The sequence below is a fragment of the Physeter macrocephalus genome, chromosome 4, assembly GCF_002837175.3.
Source record: "Physeter macrocephalus isolate SW-GA chromosome 4, ASM283717v5, whole genome shotgun sequence".
NCBI lineage: Eukaryota > Metazoa > Chordata > Mammalia > Artiodactyla > Physeteridae > Physeter > Physeter macrocephalus.
Window position 1 is genome coordinate 87,415,247 of NC_041217.1, and position 19,365 is coordinate 87,434,611.

The 19,365-nt window shown below is 48.5% G+C and overlaps 1 long non-coding RNA gene across 2 annotated transcripts in view; it reads right to left on the reverse strand.

The window, feature by feature from the left end:
* The window catches only part of LOC114486209 (uncharacterized), a 30,022-nt gene extending 12,188 nt beyond the window's left edge, over positions 1 to 17,834 (reverse strand). The window contains exons 1-5 of one of the 2 annotated variants that reach the window (XR_003679547.1): positions 17,780 to 17,834; positions 17,298 to 17,526; positions 16,499 to 16,662; positions 10,483 to 10,700; positions 6,007 to 6,063 (exon numbers count right to left, since the gene is read on the reverse strand). This is a non-coding gene — a long non-coding RNA (uncharacterized lncRNA). The remainder of the gene's footprint in view (positions 1 to 6,006; positions 6,064 to 10,482; positions 10,701 to 16,498; positions 16,663 to 17,297; positions 17,527 to 17,779) is intronic. The other variant, XR_003679548.1, reaches the window with a different exon arrangement.
* Positions 17,835 to 19,365: the final 1,531 nt, after the last annotated feature.

The window sequence follows — 19,365 nt, forward strand, 5'->3', positions numbered from 1 at the left end:
ATATACAGATTGCCAACAAACACATGAAAGGATGCTCAACATCACTAATCATTAGAGAAATGTAAATCAAAACTACAATGAGGTATCACGTCATACCGGTCAGAATGGCCATCATCAAAAAATCTACAAATAGTAAATGCTGGAGAGGGTGTGGAGAAAAGGGAACCCTCTTGCACTGTGGGTGGGAATGTAAATTGATACAGCCACTATGGAGAACAGTATGGAGGTTCCTTAAAAAACTACAAATAGAACTACCATACAACCCATCAATCCCACTACTGGGCATATACCCTGAGAAAACCATAATTCAAAAAGAGTCATGTACGACAATGTTCATTGCATCTCTATTTACAATAGGCAGGACGTGGAAGCAACCTAAGTGTCCATCGACAGATGAATGGATAAAGATGTGGCACATATATACAATGGAATATTACTCAGCCATAAAAAGAAACAAAATTGAGTTATTTGTAGTGAGGTGGATGGACCTAGAGTCTGTCATACAGAGTGAACTAAGTCAGAGAGAGAAAATTAAGTACTGTATGCTAACATATATATATGGAATCTAAAAAAAAAAGGTTCTGAAGAACCTAGGGGCAGAACAGGAATAAAGACACAGACCTAGAGAATGGCCTTGAGGACACCAGGAGGGGGAAGGGTAAGCTGAGATGAAGTGAGAGAGTGGCATGGACATATATACACTACCAAATGTAAAATAGATAGCTAGTGGGAAGCAGCCGCATAGCACAGGGAGATCAGCTCGGTGCTTTGTGACCACCTAGAAGGGTGGGATAGGGAGGGTGGGAGAGAGACGCAAGAGGGAGGAGATATGGGGATATATGTATATGTATAGCTGATTCACTTTGTTATAAAGCAGAAACTAACACACACTTGTAAAGCAAGTATACTTCAATAAAGATGTTAAGAAAAAAAAAAAAAAAGACAGTGGGTTCAAGTCCCAGTCTAGGTTTTGTCTGGGTTCAAACCCCATCTGAATTGCACGGTTTCAGTAGGAGCCCACGTGTGACACATTCTTATGTAAGCTTGCTTCCAGGGAAGACTGGCCATGGCCTGTGAAGAGAGCTGGGTGGGCTGTTGGCATTAATGCACACAAGCTGGGTGGGGCCTTCTTCCTTCAGCAGCGATATAAGTGGCAGCAGCAGAGAGAGCCTGGGTCGCCTTGGCAAATCACTGCCCAAACTGTACAACCATACACAGGGAGCAGGGAGATAGAAATTTTTGCTGATTTGGTGTACTGGACTGAACAATGTTCCCTCCACCTCCCCCTCAAATTCATGTCCACCTGAAACCTCAGAATGTGACCTTATTTGGAATAGGGTCATTGCAGCTGTAATTAGTTAAGATGAGGTCACACTGGCCCTAAATCTAATAAGACTGGTATCTTTGTAAGAAGAGAGGATTATATATAAAGACCCCCCAGGGAAGAAGTCCACGTGACCACAGAAGCAGAGACTGTAGTGATGCACCTGCAGGCCAAGGAATGCCACGGATTGCTGGGAGACCCAAGAATCTAGGAGAGAGGCATGGAACAGATGCTACTTGATTTCAGACTTCTGGCCTCCTGGACTATGAGAGAATAAATTTTGTTGTTGTAAGCCACCAAGTTTGTGGTACTTGGTTACAGCGGTCCTAGAAACAAATTGATTCTGCGGCATGGAGATTCAAGAGAGTAGTCTGAAAAGTAGGAAATGATGTGCATATTATTTGAATCCCAATCTGGTAAAGCAAGTTACGCTAGTCACAGCTTATTAAACAGCTGTCTTAGCTATTTGGATAAACAAGAAAATGCAGAAATGACATCTTATAGTATTTTTAAGGCTAAATTAGAGAAATGTAGGTTAGATGATAATACAAGTATGAGGGTTGCCAGCTTCACACTCATTGGGATGGACTGATTAATGCTGACCCACAGAAGATTGCATGACTCTGTGCTTTTATCATGACTTGGATAAGACTTTGAATGTGTTCTTGTCAAACGTATAAGTAATACAAAGTTGGAAGGGATAATATGATAGATGACAGATCGGACGTTCAAATTAATCAGAATAGCTAGAATGATGAAACAAAGGCCCCAAGATGACATTTTATGGGGGAAAATGTAAAGTTAAACCTTTAGTTTCCCAAAGTCAGTTGCAAGAATGAACTGGAGGTGACCCGGATTGAGAACAGTTCATGGCAAATTTTCTGGAGATTTATAGTTGACGCTAGTTTAAAAGGCAGCAATGTGACATGGTTACTCAAAAAGGTAATAAAATTTTAGATCGCATTGATACAGCTGTACCAATAACAACTAACTCATTAATCAAATTCCTTACAGATAGGTGAAAATGATGTGAATATAGGTCATCAAAGTGTTTCCTGGGAAGACCAGACAATCAGCGACTTGCTCTGATACACAGGAGTAACGAAGTGAGTGTATTGGCGAGGGGAGGTAAGCTGCTTCTAGGAAAATGCTCAACATATACTAAATATGAAACAAGCAGCCTCAAGACTCCAAACTGTTCTTTCCCCATGCTGTCCTTCCACGCCGAGGAGTCAGAGGATCTGAAGCAGACCAGGCAGGAGATATGGACGTGGCTACTGCCCCTCGCCGTCAAGGTAAACCAGCAGATAACCAGCGCCTGCAGAACTGCAAGAGTGCCCCAGGCCTGCCAGACTGAGCACTCCTCAGTCCCCTTCCCCTGCAAAGGCTCTTGTGGCCCACGCCAACCGCAAGGTATGCAGAGAAGGAAATTCTGGGGACTGTAGCTTCAGCTTAGCTACATCCATACCATGCAAATCCCACACAACATAGGAAAGACTATCTTTGAACTTTTCATTTAGAAATAATATTAGACTTACAAAAAAATTGCTGAAAAAATTCCTGTATACCCTTCACCCAGATTTCCCCTATGTTAACATCTGATGCAGGCAGAGTACAACGATCAAAACCAGAAAATTGAGACTTCCCTGGTGGCACAGTGGATAAGACTCCTCGCTCCCAGTGCAGGGGACCCAGGTTCGATCCCTGGTCAGGGAACTAGATCCCACATGCATGCCACAGTTAAGAGTTCACATGCCGCAACTAAGGAGGCTGCCTGCTGCAATTAAGACCCGGTGCAACCAAATAAATAAAAATAAAAGTAGCTTTCTGTTAAAAAAAAAAAAACAACAGAAAATTAACATTGATCCTATTAACTCATTTGCAGATCCTACTGAAGTTAGGTCAACTGTCCCACTCATCTCCCTTTTGCTGTTCCAGAACCCGAGCCAGGCTCCCACATAGCAGTTAGTTAGTTGTCATGTTTCCTTGGTCTTCTTCAATCTGGAGCAGTTCATCAGCCTTCTGAAAGAATATGTGAGGGTAACTTTGACAAACCAGAAAATGTCTAGAGTGGTGAGCATCTGGAAAGCAAGAACCCTGAGGAACCGTTTGCCAGGACTGCAGCTGTCAGCCTAGAGAGGAGAAGTCTTAAGGGGACATGTTAGTTGTCTTTAAAGTTGTCTTCAAACACTGGAGGAGCCTCATGCAGAAGATGGAGTAGATTTATTCTGTGTTGCCCCAGGGAATGGAAATAGAACCAAGAGATGGTGTTAGCAATATGAAGATTTCAGCTCGGTACCACGCAGAACATTCTATTTGTTAGTACCAACCAACCATACCCTGGACCTTGGCAGCACCGAGCTGGATCAGGACAGACAGATAGGCCTGAGTAACAAGAAGCCAGGTAGAGGCAGGGCAGGGATAGGGTGACAGAGCTGGAATAGCTGTAGGGCAGCTGGCCAGGGCCCTCATGACTTCGGGATGTCAGCCCAGGGGAGACAGCAGAGCAGACAGAGGCTCGATTGGCAGGCCCAGCGGAGAAGGTCGGGGAGGCAACAGCTAGAACAGAAAACGCCTCCTCTATCAGGTTTGCTGCCAAAGTCCACTGTTAATAGGCAACTTGAGGCATGGCCCACAACCCTACCAGCAGGCCATCTGTGCAGTCTATCTAGTCTGTCCACTCTCACAAGCTCTCTGACATCTCAGGAGAGGGAGAGTTCCTGCAGGGGCAGAAATCATGTTCTTTGGTCCAGGAGTTCCAAGTTGGGAACAAAGGTACAGGGACACCTCTTTGGGGGTACTGAGATGCTCTGGGGGCTGAAAAGGTGCCAAATCCCTAGCATGCTATGGCCGCGTCCCCCTATCCAGCCACAGGTCTTGTGTCTGTCTTGCCATTCATCCATCATCTGACCCTCCACCCATCCGTTTATACCTTCATCCATCAAGTCAACATTTGTCTAACTTTCACTAGGTGCCAGGTTCTGTGTTGGACACTGGGGGCATAATAATGAAAAACATCTTTCCTGCTCCCAAGGTTTTCATGGTTTAGCGGAAGGTGGGAGGATGGAGGTAATAAAACAATGAAGCTGTCACTGGGTGAAACACAGACTTCAGCTAAGGAAGTTTAGGTTTCCATTTAAAACTCACCCAACTGAGCAACTTCTAAGATGATTCAAAATCATCTGTAAGGAGTACAGAAAAGTTATTTGAATTTCCACAGGCAGTTTCAGATTTTACGTGAGTCACGAGAAATTCTTGGGATTGGAATCAGATTCAATGAAATTCAATGTAATACATATGTACTGCGCGCCAAGGAGGAGGAAAGGAATCACTACCCCAATCCCTCCCCTTTTTAGACTCAAGATTATGAGAACCTCTCTGATGAGCTGACATGGTCCTACTTAAGGACCACTGGTGGGAAGGGCCACCAAGAGCTGCCACCAGGAGGGTAGGGACCTGTGAAGAGGTGACTTGACTGCTGCCTCCTGACCCAGTTGCCCTAGCAGGGTGAGCCTGTGTGTAGGAACCCAGGAGTGACACTTTCTTGGCTGAGCATGACACTGAGAGAGGGAGTGTCCTCCCTTGAAAAACCACCATGGTCTGTGCAGGGATCTGAACTGGGTGCCACTGTAGCCGTCAACTGGGAGGGACTGTCTGTGATCAATAGCCAATGTTCATCAAAGGACCTGAGTTCCAGGCACTCCTCTGTCACTCACTGGCCCTCTGAGTTGGCAAGTCCCCGGCCATAAACTGGGGACATTATAATTCCCTTCTCAACAGAGTTGAGAGAGGCTTAAACAGAGTTTAAGCAACAGAGTTGCTTAGAGGCTTAAAGACTAAATTGAGAGGTTATGTGGGAAGGCTCTCTGTTATAGAACAAGAGTGTGTTTCAGGAACCAGCTCTGACCAGCATTTTCATATCCTTAGATGGGTAATCAAGCATCACTTTGACCTTGGGTGAGAGAAATTGTTGACAGAACATTAAATCATCAATTGTTTTGCTCTATTTTAGACAGTAGCATTCTTTGCTTTTTTTCTTTAAACCCAACATTTCTAAGCCAAACTTTGATGTAAAATGGGGTAACACAGTGTCTCTTAACAGGGTGATTGTAAAAATTAAATGAGGTGTCACATGTCTACTAAGAAATCAATCCTTGCTTCCCTCCCATCTTACTCAGTCTTTAGCTTTAGTGAGTACATGCAGAGTAGAACTCAAAAACAGTTAATAACAGCTAACATTAATTGAGCACTTACTATAAGCAGGCACTGTATTATGTGCCTTTTTTGTGTTATTTCATTTGATTCTCACGATAGCCCTATGGAAATTATGCAGTTACTAGCCTCATTTTACAGAAAGGAACTAGGAGCACAGAGAAGTTAAGTAACTTGGCCAAGAGCACACAGCTGGTAAACAATAGAGCCAGTACGAGCCCACACATCCTAGTCCCAGAGCCCTTGCTCCTGAGGGCTCTACTCTGCTGCCTCATTACTGGGGCGGAGACACAAATTCAGTTTCAACTCAGCTTGAAAGTTGAATAGTAATGAAATGTAGGTTACTTCTAATTTGTGCTAAACCTTGACCTAATGCAGCTTAGTTCCACCTGCTTTTCTCTGCCTATCAAAATCATCTCAACAATGTGTTTCAGTCTGCTTGTCTCCCTTAATTTGTTTGTACCGCTCACCTAAGCCAGGAGTAATATGACCTTTTACACTTCAATAGTGCTAAATGATTCGCATGCCTGAAAGAGAAAGAGGGAAAGAGAGAGAGAAACAAGGTTAACATAATATCATGCATCATAAATAGCAGTCTGGGTCCAGCTGCACATAAAAAAATCAGGGCAAATAGAGGGAAAAAAGGGAGGATTCTCTTTTGAGTAATAAATTTAGAAGCTAACATTTTGCCCCTGAGAGGCACAGTGCAAAGTAAGAATTTGTCATATCAAAGAAGCCTGGAAATGATACAAACTGTGGCCCTAGATATGATCAGTATGAAACAGAAAGAGAAGTCTGATGCAGTCGATACCAAGGTGGAAGATACAGGGAAGGAAAGACATAGAAGCAGCCAGGAAACCAGAGTCACCATGGAAACCCATGGTGCTGGAAATGGAGCTCAGAAGCACAAGGAAAGGGAGAGCCCAGGCCAAGGATGTGGGTGAGCAGGACTTGCTTGAAGGGGGCTCTGCCTGGCTCTTTGTGCTGGTGTCGGAGCCCGGAAGTATCCTGGTTTTCATAAAAACTGGGCTGAACTATCCCACATTTATGCTTTGGACACTCATCATACATCTGACCCTTAGTGAGGGCCAGGCTACAAAGATGAACCAAAAGTCACACTTGGCCTCAAGAAGCTTACCATCTACTGGGACAGAGAGACTGGCAGGCGTGTGATGGCCATGCTGTGCAATGGATACTTTTATGGACTTGGGCAAAGAGGTGCAAAGAAGGGGCAGGTCCAGGTACAGGGAGGATGATATCTGGGCTGCAATTTGGAGAATAACGTGGTACTTTCCAGGTGGGTGGCACTGAGGGTCATCATCCCTGGCAGGGGGAAACCTCATCTGCAGAGACATTGGAAGCTGAGCTCATTTGGCGTGTCTGGGAAAGCACGTTGTGGGGTATGATTGGAGCAGAGGGTCTGTGTGGGAACACAGTGAGAGCTGGGGCTGGAAGGGTGGGTAGGAGTCAGATCACAGATTATGCCTTTTAGCTTATCCTGAAGATACTTCTTATCTCTGATGAATTGCTGAGAACCCTGAACACAGCAGACTTTGCCTGCCTGGGTGCTGCTGTGCTCAGGGGCAATACTTTTAGTATTTTTCAAACTATAGGTCACAACCCCCCTAGTGGATGATGAATTTTTTAAAATAATGAAAGAGACTAAAGCAGTGCCTTTTGCATGGAAGGCCTGCTTTTTTTTTTTTTTTTTAATTCCAATCTGTCATGGACTGATACTTCTGTAAAATACAGGACAATAAAAATTAATTACTAGAAAAGGGATCTTGCTCTTAGATGTCACAGTAATGTCAAATTGCTATAAAAGTTTCTAAAAACACCTACTTTACTGAGATTTAATTCACATCTCATACAATTCACCCATTTACAGTGTACAAGCCAATGTTTTCAGTACATTCACAGAGTTGTGCAACCATCACCACAACCAATTTTAGAACATTTTCATCACTCCTGAAAGAAGCCTTCTACCCCTTAGCAGTTAATCCCCTTTTTCCTCCAGACCTCCTCTTCCCAGCCTTAGGCAATCACTAATCTACTTCTATCTTTATAGATTTGCTTATTCTGGTCATTACATACAAATGGAAGCATGCAATAATGTGATCTTTTGTGACTGGCTTCTTTCTTTAGCATAACGTTTTCAAGGTACATGCATGTTGTAGCATGTATCAGTACTTCAATGCTTTGTATTGCCAAATAGTATTCCATCATTGGATTACATCATGTTATTTATCCATTCATCAGTTTACAGATATTTGGGTTGCTTCCATCTTTTGGCTATTACAAATAATGCTGCTATGAACATTTAAGTACCAGTTTTTGTGTGAAGGTATGTTTTGATTTCTCTTGGGTATATACACCCAGGAGTAGAATTGCTGGGTCATATAACTCTATGTTTATCTTTTAAAGGAACTGCCATACTGTTTTCCATAGCAGCTGCACCATTTTACATTCTCAATAGCAGTGTATGGAGGTTCCAATTTCTCCACACTTTCATCAACACTTATTACTGTAGCCATCCTAGTGGGTGTAAAGTGATATCTCACTGTGGTTTGTGTTTGCATTTCCCTGATAGCTAATGATGTCAGGCATCTTTTCATGTGCTGTACACTTAATTTCTGCACTTATTTCCTCCTGGCTGCTGATAAGCAGTTCACAGACCACAATTCAAGTAACACTGGGCTAGAAAATGTGAGTGCATTACATGGAGTGAGGTTAAGTGTTATTTCAGAAAACTTCTGTTTTGGTTAGATACATGTGTTTATGTGTTCAGGACTGAGATAATAAAATGTATTTGTACTTCTTATTGTTTGAATCCCTTCCTGACGTCCATATTCATGTAAAACGGCACAGGCCATCCTTGAAGAGGGACATTGTCCTTCCAAATATACCTCATGGCCAAGTGCCACTGCCTGAGCCCTGAGAAAATCTGACTGGCAGCTTCAAAATATGAAACCAATAAAAAAGGGCTTAAGTCCCAAACCAATTTAATTACTAAAATAGATCCACTGTTTTGAACTCAGTGAAACATTTCAAAAAAGTTTTTGAAAGACTATTTCTGTTGTATTTTAATGCTCTATTAATTTGATAAGAGTTTTTTAAAACTTGACTTTATTCCACGAAAATGTGGTAGCTTAAAAGAATTGGTTGGCTCTGCGGTATTACCAAAGGCAGGTTATGCCTCGGTGGAGGCATGTTACACACCACTCACTTGTGTATGTGTTCACGTCTCCATGTACGTGTGTGCACATGCAAATATCTTTGTTTCAACAGATGCTGCTGTTCACCCATGTTCACTGCAGCATTATTCACAATAGCCAAGTGGTAGAAGCTACCCAAGTGTCCACGGAAGGATAGAAGGGTTAAAAAACGTGATATAGGGGCTTCCCTGGTGGCGCAGTGGTTGCGCGTCCGCCTGCCGATGTAGGGGAACCAGGTTCGCGCCCCGGTCCGGGAGGATCCCACGTGCCGCGGAGCGGCTGGGCCCGTGAGCCATGGCCGCTGAGCCTGCGCGTCCGGAGCCTGTGCTCCGCAACGGGAGAGGCCGCAGCAGTGAGAGGCCCGCGTACCGCAAAAAAAAAAAAAAAAAAAAAAATTACTATTGCATAACGAAACGTGTCACCATTTGGGGGATTTTACCAAAGACACGCCTGGGTAAGACATTCCATCCAAAAAAAAAAAAAAAAAAAACAACGTGATATATACATACAATGGAATGTTATTCCGCCTTTAAAAAAAAAAGGAAATCCTGGCACATGCTACAATATGGATGAAACTTGAAGACATGCTGCTAAATGAAATAAACCAGTCACAAAATGACAAATACTGTCTGGTTCCACTTAACATGACATATCTAAAGTACTCAAACTCATAGAGATAGAAAGTAGAATGATGATGGCCAGGGGCCGAGGGGAGGGGAAAATGGGGAGCTGTTAGTCAATGGATACAGAGTCTCAGTTTTGCAATATGAAAAAGTTCTAAAGGTCTGTTGCACAGCAATGTGAAAATACTTAATACTACTGAACTGTATACTTAAAGATTAAAACAGTAAATTTTATGTCATGTGTTTTTATACCATAATCTAAAATTTTAAAAAAATGAAAGATGATGCTACTTGGAGGCTACACAATTTAGCAGACAGAACTTGGGTGCTGGATTGACAAATCAGGATTTAAATCCTTACTCTACCTCTTCAGAGCTGTGCGACTTGGGTGAGTGACGTCAACCCTTGACGCTTGAGTGCTTTCAACAGGAAAATAGCTAGTTCTTAGTGCCAGCAGGAGGGTTAGCTGGGAGTGAAGTGTCTGGTAGAAATTGAGGGAAGTCCAAAGAGCTGTGCCTTCCATGAGCAGTGTACAACCTACGGCCCCCTCCCATTGCGCGCCTGTCTGTCTGTCTGTCTGTCTGTCCTTTGGTCTACCAGAGCCAGTTTGCAGAGATGTGGTGGTACTGCCGGGAGCTCCTGGTGCAATCACAGTGAGCCTCTCTCTGAGGACAACCTCCTGCTACCTAAACCTAAGTTACATCCTCTGAAAACAGGACTTTCTGCTCCTTGGGAAATTCTCTGAAGCTCTGAGGGATCCAGCCTTGGGGTTCCTTGTAAGAGTCTTTTACCAGCTCAGCCTGGCTTCCAGCCTCACAGAAGACAACCAGAGACAAGTTGTGGGATTTTCGGTGTGTTCCAAGAGAAGCAGTGGGGACTTTCTGTACCCAGGAAAACTCCCCAGCCAGTCAAGGCCTCATCCCTTGGCTCAAGGCTTTGCTCTCATAAAACACACATTCCTGAGATCATACTAATACTCTTATAATTAAATAATTTTATAGTTTCCTAAGAGATTTCACATACAGAATATCCATCCAACCTTATCACAGACTGTGAGGTTGGGTTATCATCTCTGCTTTTACAGATGAGCATTTTAATGAGCACCTACTTTATGTCAAGCCATTTTCTAGGCTCCGTCTCCCAAGTTATCTTCGTCTGTTTCGTAATGGCCCAGGAAGGTCTCAGAGCCAGATCTTCCATGCATGATGCTTCTCCCAGAGCACCTCAGCTGCCTTCTGAGTCACTGGTGAACCATCAGGTCCCTTGCAGAGAGCAGGTTTTACTGGGGCTAAGAGCACAGCAGGAAGGTACCTAAAAGAGACAGACCTGCTGGAGGAGAATGCAGACAGGAGTGGTGAGATGAGGGGCCAAAGGAGTGGGCAACCCAGGACTACAGTGGTCAAGACTCTGGGCCGGCCTGCCCTGCCTGAGTTTCCCAGGCTCTCTTGTTTTCTCTCCTCAGAACACCTCCCCACAGAGCCCCTGCACCGTAGTGGGCAAGGCCACTGGCTCGGGAGGCAGACAGGTCCGGCTCCAGTCTCTGCTAAGTCTTGGCCTCCCCATCAATACAATGGGGATAGTAAGAGTAGCTAGCTCTTAGGAGGCTGTGAGGGTTCCGAGAAATGATGTATTTACGTGAAGTGCTCAGCGTCACTCCCGTCACATGGAAGGAACTCAGTATATGCTGCCATGGTGCTTCGGCCCTGCCCTCCACAGGTTCCCATGTCCAGTGCCACAGCAAGTCCCTCTTTTCTCACCCAGTCTCGCTCCAGCCAAACCCACACCCTTGAAAAAGCCACAGGGAACTGCATAAGAACCAGAGAGCCAGCTGGAATGGGAGGGGAGCAGGCAGAGACAGAGAGCCCCTACCATCTCCCCCTCTTCCTGGAGGACAGGCTGACCCTCAGGCCCAGCCTCTCCTAAATCCAAACTCCCTCCTTCCTGTTTATGCTATCAGCATCCTGGCATTTAACTTGGCCCAGGGGAGAGAAGCTGTGGGTTCAGCCTTAGGAGCGGCAAAGACCCTGGGCTGGGAAAGCCACTGGTCCAATTCTCCCAGTGGGGCCGTCCCATCCCGCAGATGGGCTCAGAGCAGAGGAGCTGAGAGCTGGCAGGCGGGGGGCGGGCGTCGCGCGGCTCACACCACCCAGGGAGCATTCTGCACAAGCGCCATCTGATGGGGCTTCCACCACCCTCCTGCTAGTGCCACTGGTGACATCCCAGAGGAAGTCACTCGTCCTTAGAAGTCCTGCCCCTCCCCCTCCCCCTCCCCCCCTCCCAGAGTCCCACTGCCTTGGAATTTTCTCACCCTGTGGGTGAGTGTCCCACCATGGCTGCCTTCTGATATTTTTGAGGAGATGCTTAACTCACACCCCCTCCAACTTTACATCTCCTCAGCAAGACTGCAAAGAAAGGGTCTTACTCCGGAGGTATCGTAACACAATGGGAAGACCGGGGGCTTTGCAGCCAACAGGCTGGCATTCAATCCTCAGCCACGCTATTTACTCAAAGTTCTTCGACCCCTTTGAACCTCAGTTTCCTCACATCTACAGTGACTCTGACGACACTTACTCCAGAAGGTTACCATGGAGATTAAATCAGATGACATGTGACAGTACCTACCACACTGGGTATGTATAAAAGATGCTCGATAAATATTGTTTCCCTCCCACTTCTTCCAGAGGGAGCGTCATGGGCCATAGCTTAGTCAATCGGCCAATTAGCATCCTGTACTTTTCAGAGTGTTATCTGGTGCTGTAGAAATGATTAGCGGGGGAGGAGATATCGTCTCAGCCCTGGGGAAATTCCCAAATGGGTGAGGGAAACCATAATACATGCACTCTACTAGCAAACTAAGATGGTGCCACCGACACCTCCCTGGGATCCTGAGACATTCGGAGGCCACCACTGCTGCTCTCAGGGGCCCGGCCAGCATAGCTGCAAGCCATTGCTTTCTGATAAGAAATGGAGGCTGCAATACTCATTTAAGGCATGCTCTCCTTTTGTTCCAGAGGAACTCCCCAGATGGACCGGTTAACTACCTAAGGACCTCTCTTGAAATGGAACTATGATTTCAAGAAGATTCTGACTGTGTTTATTGAAGGCAGAGTTGCAACTTTACAAACCAGGCTGCTGTGGACAAATGTGTTCTCACTAAGGAAGGGACAAGGCTGATGAATGGCTACGGCAGTTTTCCTCTCCTTTTGCTCCCTGGGGGCCCTGGTGGTAGTGGCATAAGGGCCAGAAGCTGATGACTATCTTGTGAGAGGCTGTGTGAGACTCTGGGCACAAACACAGCTGCTATGGGACACAGGTGACAAAGTGAGGCACCAAAGTGGGAGATGCCAGCACCTCTGATGGCTATTATGTCTATACCTTGCCCTCCTAATACATCTTGTATGAAGTAATTGCTGGTACGTAGGAAAGCTGTTAATGGCAGAGTAGCCAAGAAAGCAGACCCAGGGACCAAATCAACTGGGTTTGGGGCAAACCACTGAACTTCCTTGTCTTAGTTTCCTTGTCAACAAAATGAGGACACTGGTCCCCTGCTCCCAGGCAACGCATGTAGGGCACTTAGAATGGGGCCTGATACAGGGTATGTTCTACAAAATTGTCAACTGTTAGTTTTTAGCCACCTAAAATATTTGCCTTTCAGTGAATTCTCTCAGGTTTTCTAGGTTTGCAATTGTATCATCAGTAAATAATGAAAAACTGGCCAGTTCTCTGTTCATTATCCTACTTTCTATTTCTGCGTTCTGCTTTATCTCATTGGCTATAATGAAGGCCCTTTTGGGGAATGGTAAAAACCATGCTGAATTTTCAAGCAGCTATGGGAAGGATGGATGTGAGACAAGAATAGCCAGAGCAGAGCGCTGGCTAGGAAGCTCTTGTAGTAAGTTAGCTATGATGTGAAGATGGCTCCGTGGTGGATGACACCCTAGAAAACAGTAAGGGGGGCTCCAGCTAAGAGACACTTTAGAATAAGAGTCGACTGGATTTGATGGTGATACTGATCATAAAAATAAATGACTAAAACTGACCATCAAAGCAATTCTATTATAATTTATTCATCTGAAAAGGAGGGAAAGAAAGGAAAAAAGTCATAATCTCACTTTAGAGTTAGATTTGAGACAGTGGATTTGGGAGAAGTTTGCATATACTTTTATTTTCTACTGTATCTCCATAGTTTGTCACAAGTTAGCTATTTCCGAAATACTTTACAATTCATTAATGCTTGTAAAAGTGTTTCTAGTTTACAAAGCAAACACACGGTTGGCCTTATTTTGCCTTCACAAAATCCCTGTGGTAGATATTACTGAAACATCGGACGTGAGGTACTGTAACATAGTGGATAAAAACATGGCGCTGGTATTTGAAACCTGGCTTACTAGCTGTGTGACCTCTGGTAAGTCACTTAACCTCTCTGTGCCTCAGTTCTGCATCTATAAGATGGAGATAATGATACGCTCCCTGTCATGGTGTGGCTTAGTGATATAGTTAAGTACCTGTTATTATGAATATGCAACTTCAGGGCTTGCAAAGCTCTCTTCCTTTCTTACCTGACCTTCTTTGAGGCTCATACACTTGTCACACATCCCCTTGCAATTCACAGTGCCATTGAACCATGGCCTGTCCTGTTACTGTGTGCCTCGTGAATATGCCTCCGTCTTGAAACCCTGGTTCAGTCAGGAGAGTGGTGCTCCCCTGGGTGGTGAGCCTGAAGGCTCAGTATGGTCTTCAAGAGGGGAGATGTGTGAACCTGCTGGGCCCTGGAGGCATGACAGGAGCTCAGGTCCCATGCCCTGATTCCACGGCAGCCCCTCTGATTAGGGTGGCTGTAGAACCTACGGTGCTATTAAATAATTAGTCCAGGGCAGCAGGCCTGAGCCAGACCTGCCCTGGGCAACCAGGATGTGTGGTCACCCGGCCTATGAAGGAACCTTTTTCTCCCCACACCAAAGTCTTGGTCTCACGTCTCAGCCCAATGCTGGCCCTCTGCCCTTCTATCACACACGGGCACACGCAAAACTCCACAACAGATTCTGCGCCAGGGCCTGTTCTCCTTGGTCACACCACCGAGGCACACAGGGAAGAAAGACAAACAACGCAGGAACGGAAGGCAGAGACCACCAAGCACCTGCAGGTGCAGCCTCCAGAGCTCCCAGGCCATCGAGGGGCCTGTGGGGAGGCTGGGGCTGGTGGGGAAGGAGACGACCTCTGGGAGATGGAGGTTTGGGGGAGCAATCTGAAGGGGTGTCTGAGGAGGGACAGGGTGTGGTAGGGAAGAGAAGGCATGGCATGCGTGCAGGCAGACGCAGAATCGGGTCAGGCCCACGGCAGAGCTGGGAACAGCTATGTGGCTCCTGTGGAAAATCCCAACCAGAGGCAAGAATTCCATTCAACAAATATTTACGGCACCTACTCGGTGCAAGGAAGAGGGTCAGGCTGAGTCACTGGGCACGACCCTGTCCTGGCACCACCGCGTGGCTGACAGAGGGACCTCAAGGGCCACCGGAACAGACGAGGGGCTTAGAGAGGGTGCAGGAGCCAGGCCTGGGGCTGAAGATCGCCTGGCTCTGGGCAATGCCTCAGCCCCAGGGGATCTGAACTCAGTAGCCAGCTGGGGCCCCACCCATGGCAAAGAACTGCTGAGTCACAGACCACCAGGGATACTGCCCAGGTTGAGGCAGGGTGAACCTGGGGGTTAGAGGGAACTGAATCGGCTACCATAGTACAGCACGGGGCAGGTGGCATGAGAAGAGGCATCAACAGGCACTCAAGCTAAACAGGCCCTTTCCTTCCTCCCCGCCAGAGGCAGCCCCAAAGCTGAGATGCTGAGACTACGGGGTGGGGTGGGGGAGGGGCGAGGGAGGGTCAGGCGCTCTGCCTGCCTCTCTCATCTGTTTCTCACTCTATCCTTTCCTCCACATCCTCATGGTTCCACTATGTCTCTGACCCACTCCTGGCTTCACTCACCTGGTGCCCCATTGCCACAGGGTCCCTGTCCCGCTGTGGGTACACTGGCCCTACCCTCTCATGCCTCATTGTCCCAGCACTCGTGGCCTGAAGACCAGAAGTAGCACTAGAACATCCTCAAGTTCTAGATTCAGGCTTCCCGTCCCCTTGCCTCCAAGCGCTCCACAGCAGGCCCCTGAGACCCTGGGCAGGCAGCGGCTGATCCCCAAAAAAGTGACCCCACAGAAAGTATGGTGAAAGTCAAAAACACTAGCCTGCCTGGGTGACAGCAACCTTCTGTGGCCATTCCCCAGGAAATGGCACCCCAAAAGGTCAATGCAGAAGTGGGCTACTGCTGAGGTGCTATCTCAAGAGGGCCTCGGGTTTGCAGAGCTATTGACAGCTTGCAAGGCACTGTCACAGCTGATTTTTACAGAAACCCCAGCGCCACCATGATCCCATTGTACAGATGAGGAAACTGAGGCTCAGGGATGTTAACTGCCCAGCCCAACCTGGGCAGCTAAGTGGTAAAACCTGGACTGGGACTCAGGCCTGTCACATTCCGGGCCCCACACTCTTTACATTAGACCAACATCCTCTCTCTTCACCCGATGAAGAGTCCAGATGATGCGTTGGTGATTTCCTCCCCGTCTAAGGCAGTCACCCCTGCTTATTTACATCGTGGCATTCATCACACTGCAGGTATTCCCTCCCTGTGCCTCCTTTAGTTACTGCCCCCCTGGTAGGTCCCTGCCTTTTGCCTAGAAGATCCTTTCCCATTTTCTCCTTGAAGCCAGTCACTATCCTTTCTTTCTTTTCTAAGATGTTTTTTTGATGTGGATCATTTTTAAAGTCTTTATCAAACTTGCTACAATATTGGTTCTGTTTGTTTTATGCTTTCATTTTTTGGCCCTGAGGCATGTGGGATCTTAGCTGCCCGACCAGAGATTGAACCCGCGCCCCCTGCATTGGAAGGCGAAGTCTTAACCACTGGACCACCAGGAAGTCCTGCTACCCTTTCTTTAAGAAAAGTCTCCTCCTCTGTGAAGCCCTCCCCATCATGACCGAGCAGAGCCAACCCCTCTCTCAGGGCCGCCACATCTCTCTGACCCTGGACCTCTGCAGTTTATGATGTCGACCCACCGCATGAGAATCAAACACCTGTGTACCTGCGCCCTCCACTCCCCACCTCCAGCGGAAGGGCTGCTCCCCATTCTCCTCAGTGGCTGTTTATGGAAGGAAGGAAGGAGAAAAGGAAGGAAGGTTGGCTGTCCCGGGTGACTGGTCTTGTGTCAGTAAGAAGGAACTTGCATCAGGAGGGCACGCTGTCATCCTGAGAGAATGGAGAAGCTGAGGCCAGGAGAAAGAGTGACTTCACTGGCCCTTGAGCCACCCGAGGGTCACATGTCCTCCTCGTTTTTGGGCCTCCCCCGTGAGGACTTTACTCAGCAACCCCTCAGCTCCACCCACTGCTCGTTGCTTTACTCGGGGAAGGGACAGCTCACGCAGTCAGTCATCTTTCCTACCTCAGCCCTTTTTTTCCACTGTCCATGGAATCTCCCTAAAGCCACCTTCCCCCTCACCCCTGTCCCTGTCCCCCCACCCCCAAAGAGGCAAGGGGGAGCCCCGAGAGAGAGGTCCCTCAGACCTCCCTCCCACCCTTAGATGGAGCCGGGGAGCAGCCAAGCCTGAACCAGGGGCTCACTCTGACCTTTGGGGCCCCGTGTTTAATAGAGACAATGGCACCAGCAGTCCTCCTGCTCTCCCTCCCTCAAGCCAAGGGCCAACACCCCAGCCCTCCGCTCTACAGAGCCAGCCCACTCCCAGGTGGGACCCTCAGAAGATAGCTCCATGGAGCCCCATGAGAAGGCTTCCCCAGCTCGCTGTCCAGACCTCCTGAGTGTCAGAGCCTCAGACAGCCCCTTCCTGCGCGGCCATGCTCCCCACTCTCCCACCCCAGGTTCCTACCGTTAGACTCCATTCCTCTGACAGAGCCCAAGCCTTCAGCTACCTTCCTGGGAAGGCCAGCTGATCCTGGTTGGTTATTGAATCTCTTTGTGGAGCCACTTGACAGAGCTGGAGCCTACTGGAAAAGGCAGGTCTGGAGGAGGGCGCTGGCTCCTGGGCATGGTGTCAAGATCAAGAGTGGCCCCGGGATTCTCAGGCTGGGAGAGCTGGAAGCCAGTGCTATGCCGACCTGAGAGAGAAAGGAAATGAAAGCTTGACCTCCCAGTCCTGCCTCTGGGTACCCCTGGAGGCTAGGGCCCAGGGGAGGGGGCAGGGCATGACAAAGTTGGCACCGGAGGGGTTAACCTGGGCTGCCCAGCCGCTGTGAAGAAAGAGGCTCCCGAACCTGTGCCTTCTGGGTTCAAGCAGAGGTGGAACCAAGGCCGGCCTGGGGCCTCTCAAGCCACAGCCTCCCCCAGCGCCCCCCAGCTCCTCTCCCTCACCCCCACCCTTTCTTGAATCCTCGTCCCAGTCCCGGGAAGCTGCCGGCGCTGGCACAGGGTGCAGGCAACTGACTCATCCTCAAGAACGGCAGCCTCGTCAACCGCACTTGCACCAGTCACATCTGCCCTTTGCACCTGCCGAGCTCTCCAGCCAAACTGATGCTCCCGCTGAGGGGAAGATGAGCCATCTGACCCAGGCCAGGAAGGCTGCACCGCTGGTCCCAGCTGCTCAGGGCACATGTCATAGACTTCTTCCACGAAGCGTGGGGACACCCCGCCCTGACCGACACCTCCTAACTATTCTCCCCACGCCACTCATGGCCACGCTCAGCTTCCACGCCCAGGCCACCAGGCCCAGAAAGCACATGCCCAGCCCCAGCTCCTGACCAGCCCCAGAGAAGAGGAAAGACAGGGCCACGTGGTCAGCCCCCCGGGTTCATTCCCTTAAACACTCTCCCCACTGCCCTGGTGCCCAGGCTCCTAGCCCTTGACCTTTCCCTTCTGTCCTGTTCTATCCTCCCTCCCCTTGGTGTCCCCAGAAGCTTGTCCCTTTTCCCCTACTGGGCACGTTTACCTGCCTCACTTCCACCTGGCAGGTGGCTCTGGGCCTGTGGGACGGTTTGGGGCTGCCGAAGCCATGATGACTCGACCCCTCATGGTCTCACTTCAAAGGCCAAAGTGTTCCAAGACCACTTGGGTTCCTCAAAAAAACTGTCTAGTGCTGCGGGAGGGGACTCTTCTCTTGCACTCCCCCCTCAGAGCCCACAGCCCGTGGTCCTCCCAGCAGGGGATTCAAGGTGGGGAAGGGATGAACACCGGGTACAACACTCAGCAGAGTTATACCTGAGGCTCAGCTTACCGCTGACTAGCTGGGTGGCTCTGTGTAGATATCCTGCCAGAATGGATGCGACTGTGCTTTACCAACAGCAAAGGTGCATGGGGATAGGAGGCATGTCCATCACCCTGTGGGGTGGCTATTAGGAGGCCTGGAGGAGAGAAGGGGAGTCCGTCCTCTCCGTGCTCAGAACCAGCTGAAATGGATCTGCCCACCCTGCCTAAAGGGACGGATCAGAGCCAGACAGCAGGTCTGTGCCCAGACAGAGGTCACAGGACGAGGACAACCCCGGGAGCGCTTGTCCCCAGAAGCAACCCCAAGAAGATACCTCTTTTAATTACATGCTCAGGCTTCCTGGGCTGCTGGCCAGGGTGTACTCAGCCCTCAGCCTCCTCTATGGGCCCAGAAGGAACGCTGGTTCCCCTCTGCCCTGACCCTCTCTGGGGAAAGAGGAGCTCAGGGACCCCAGGACAGAGGAGAGGAGGCAGCAGACCTGCCGGGGCTGGACTTGGAGCTCTGGTCTCTGGGGTAGTGGGTGGGGGTGAGGGGAGAGCAATGGGGTCAGATCAATTTCCCTCACAACACACCCACTCAGGCTCTGCCAAGACCTGGATGGGGCTGAGGATGGGTGCAGCATCAGTGCTGCCGCCCTGGGACATCCAAACCCTCTGGTCCAGATTCTCTGAAGGCCGACTCGTTGGCCTGCCGTACCCGGGCAGTTACAAAGTGTATGAAGCAGCCCTGCCTAAGA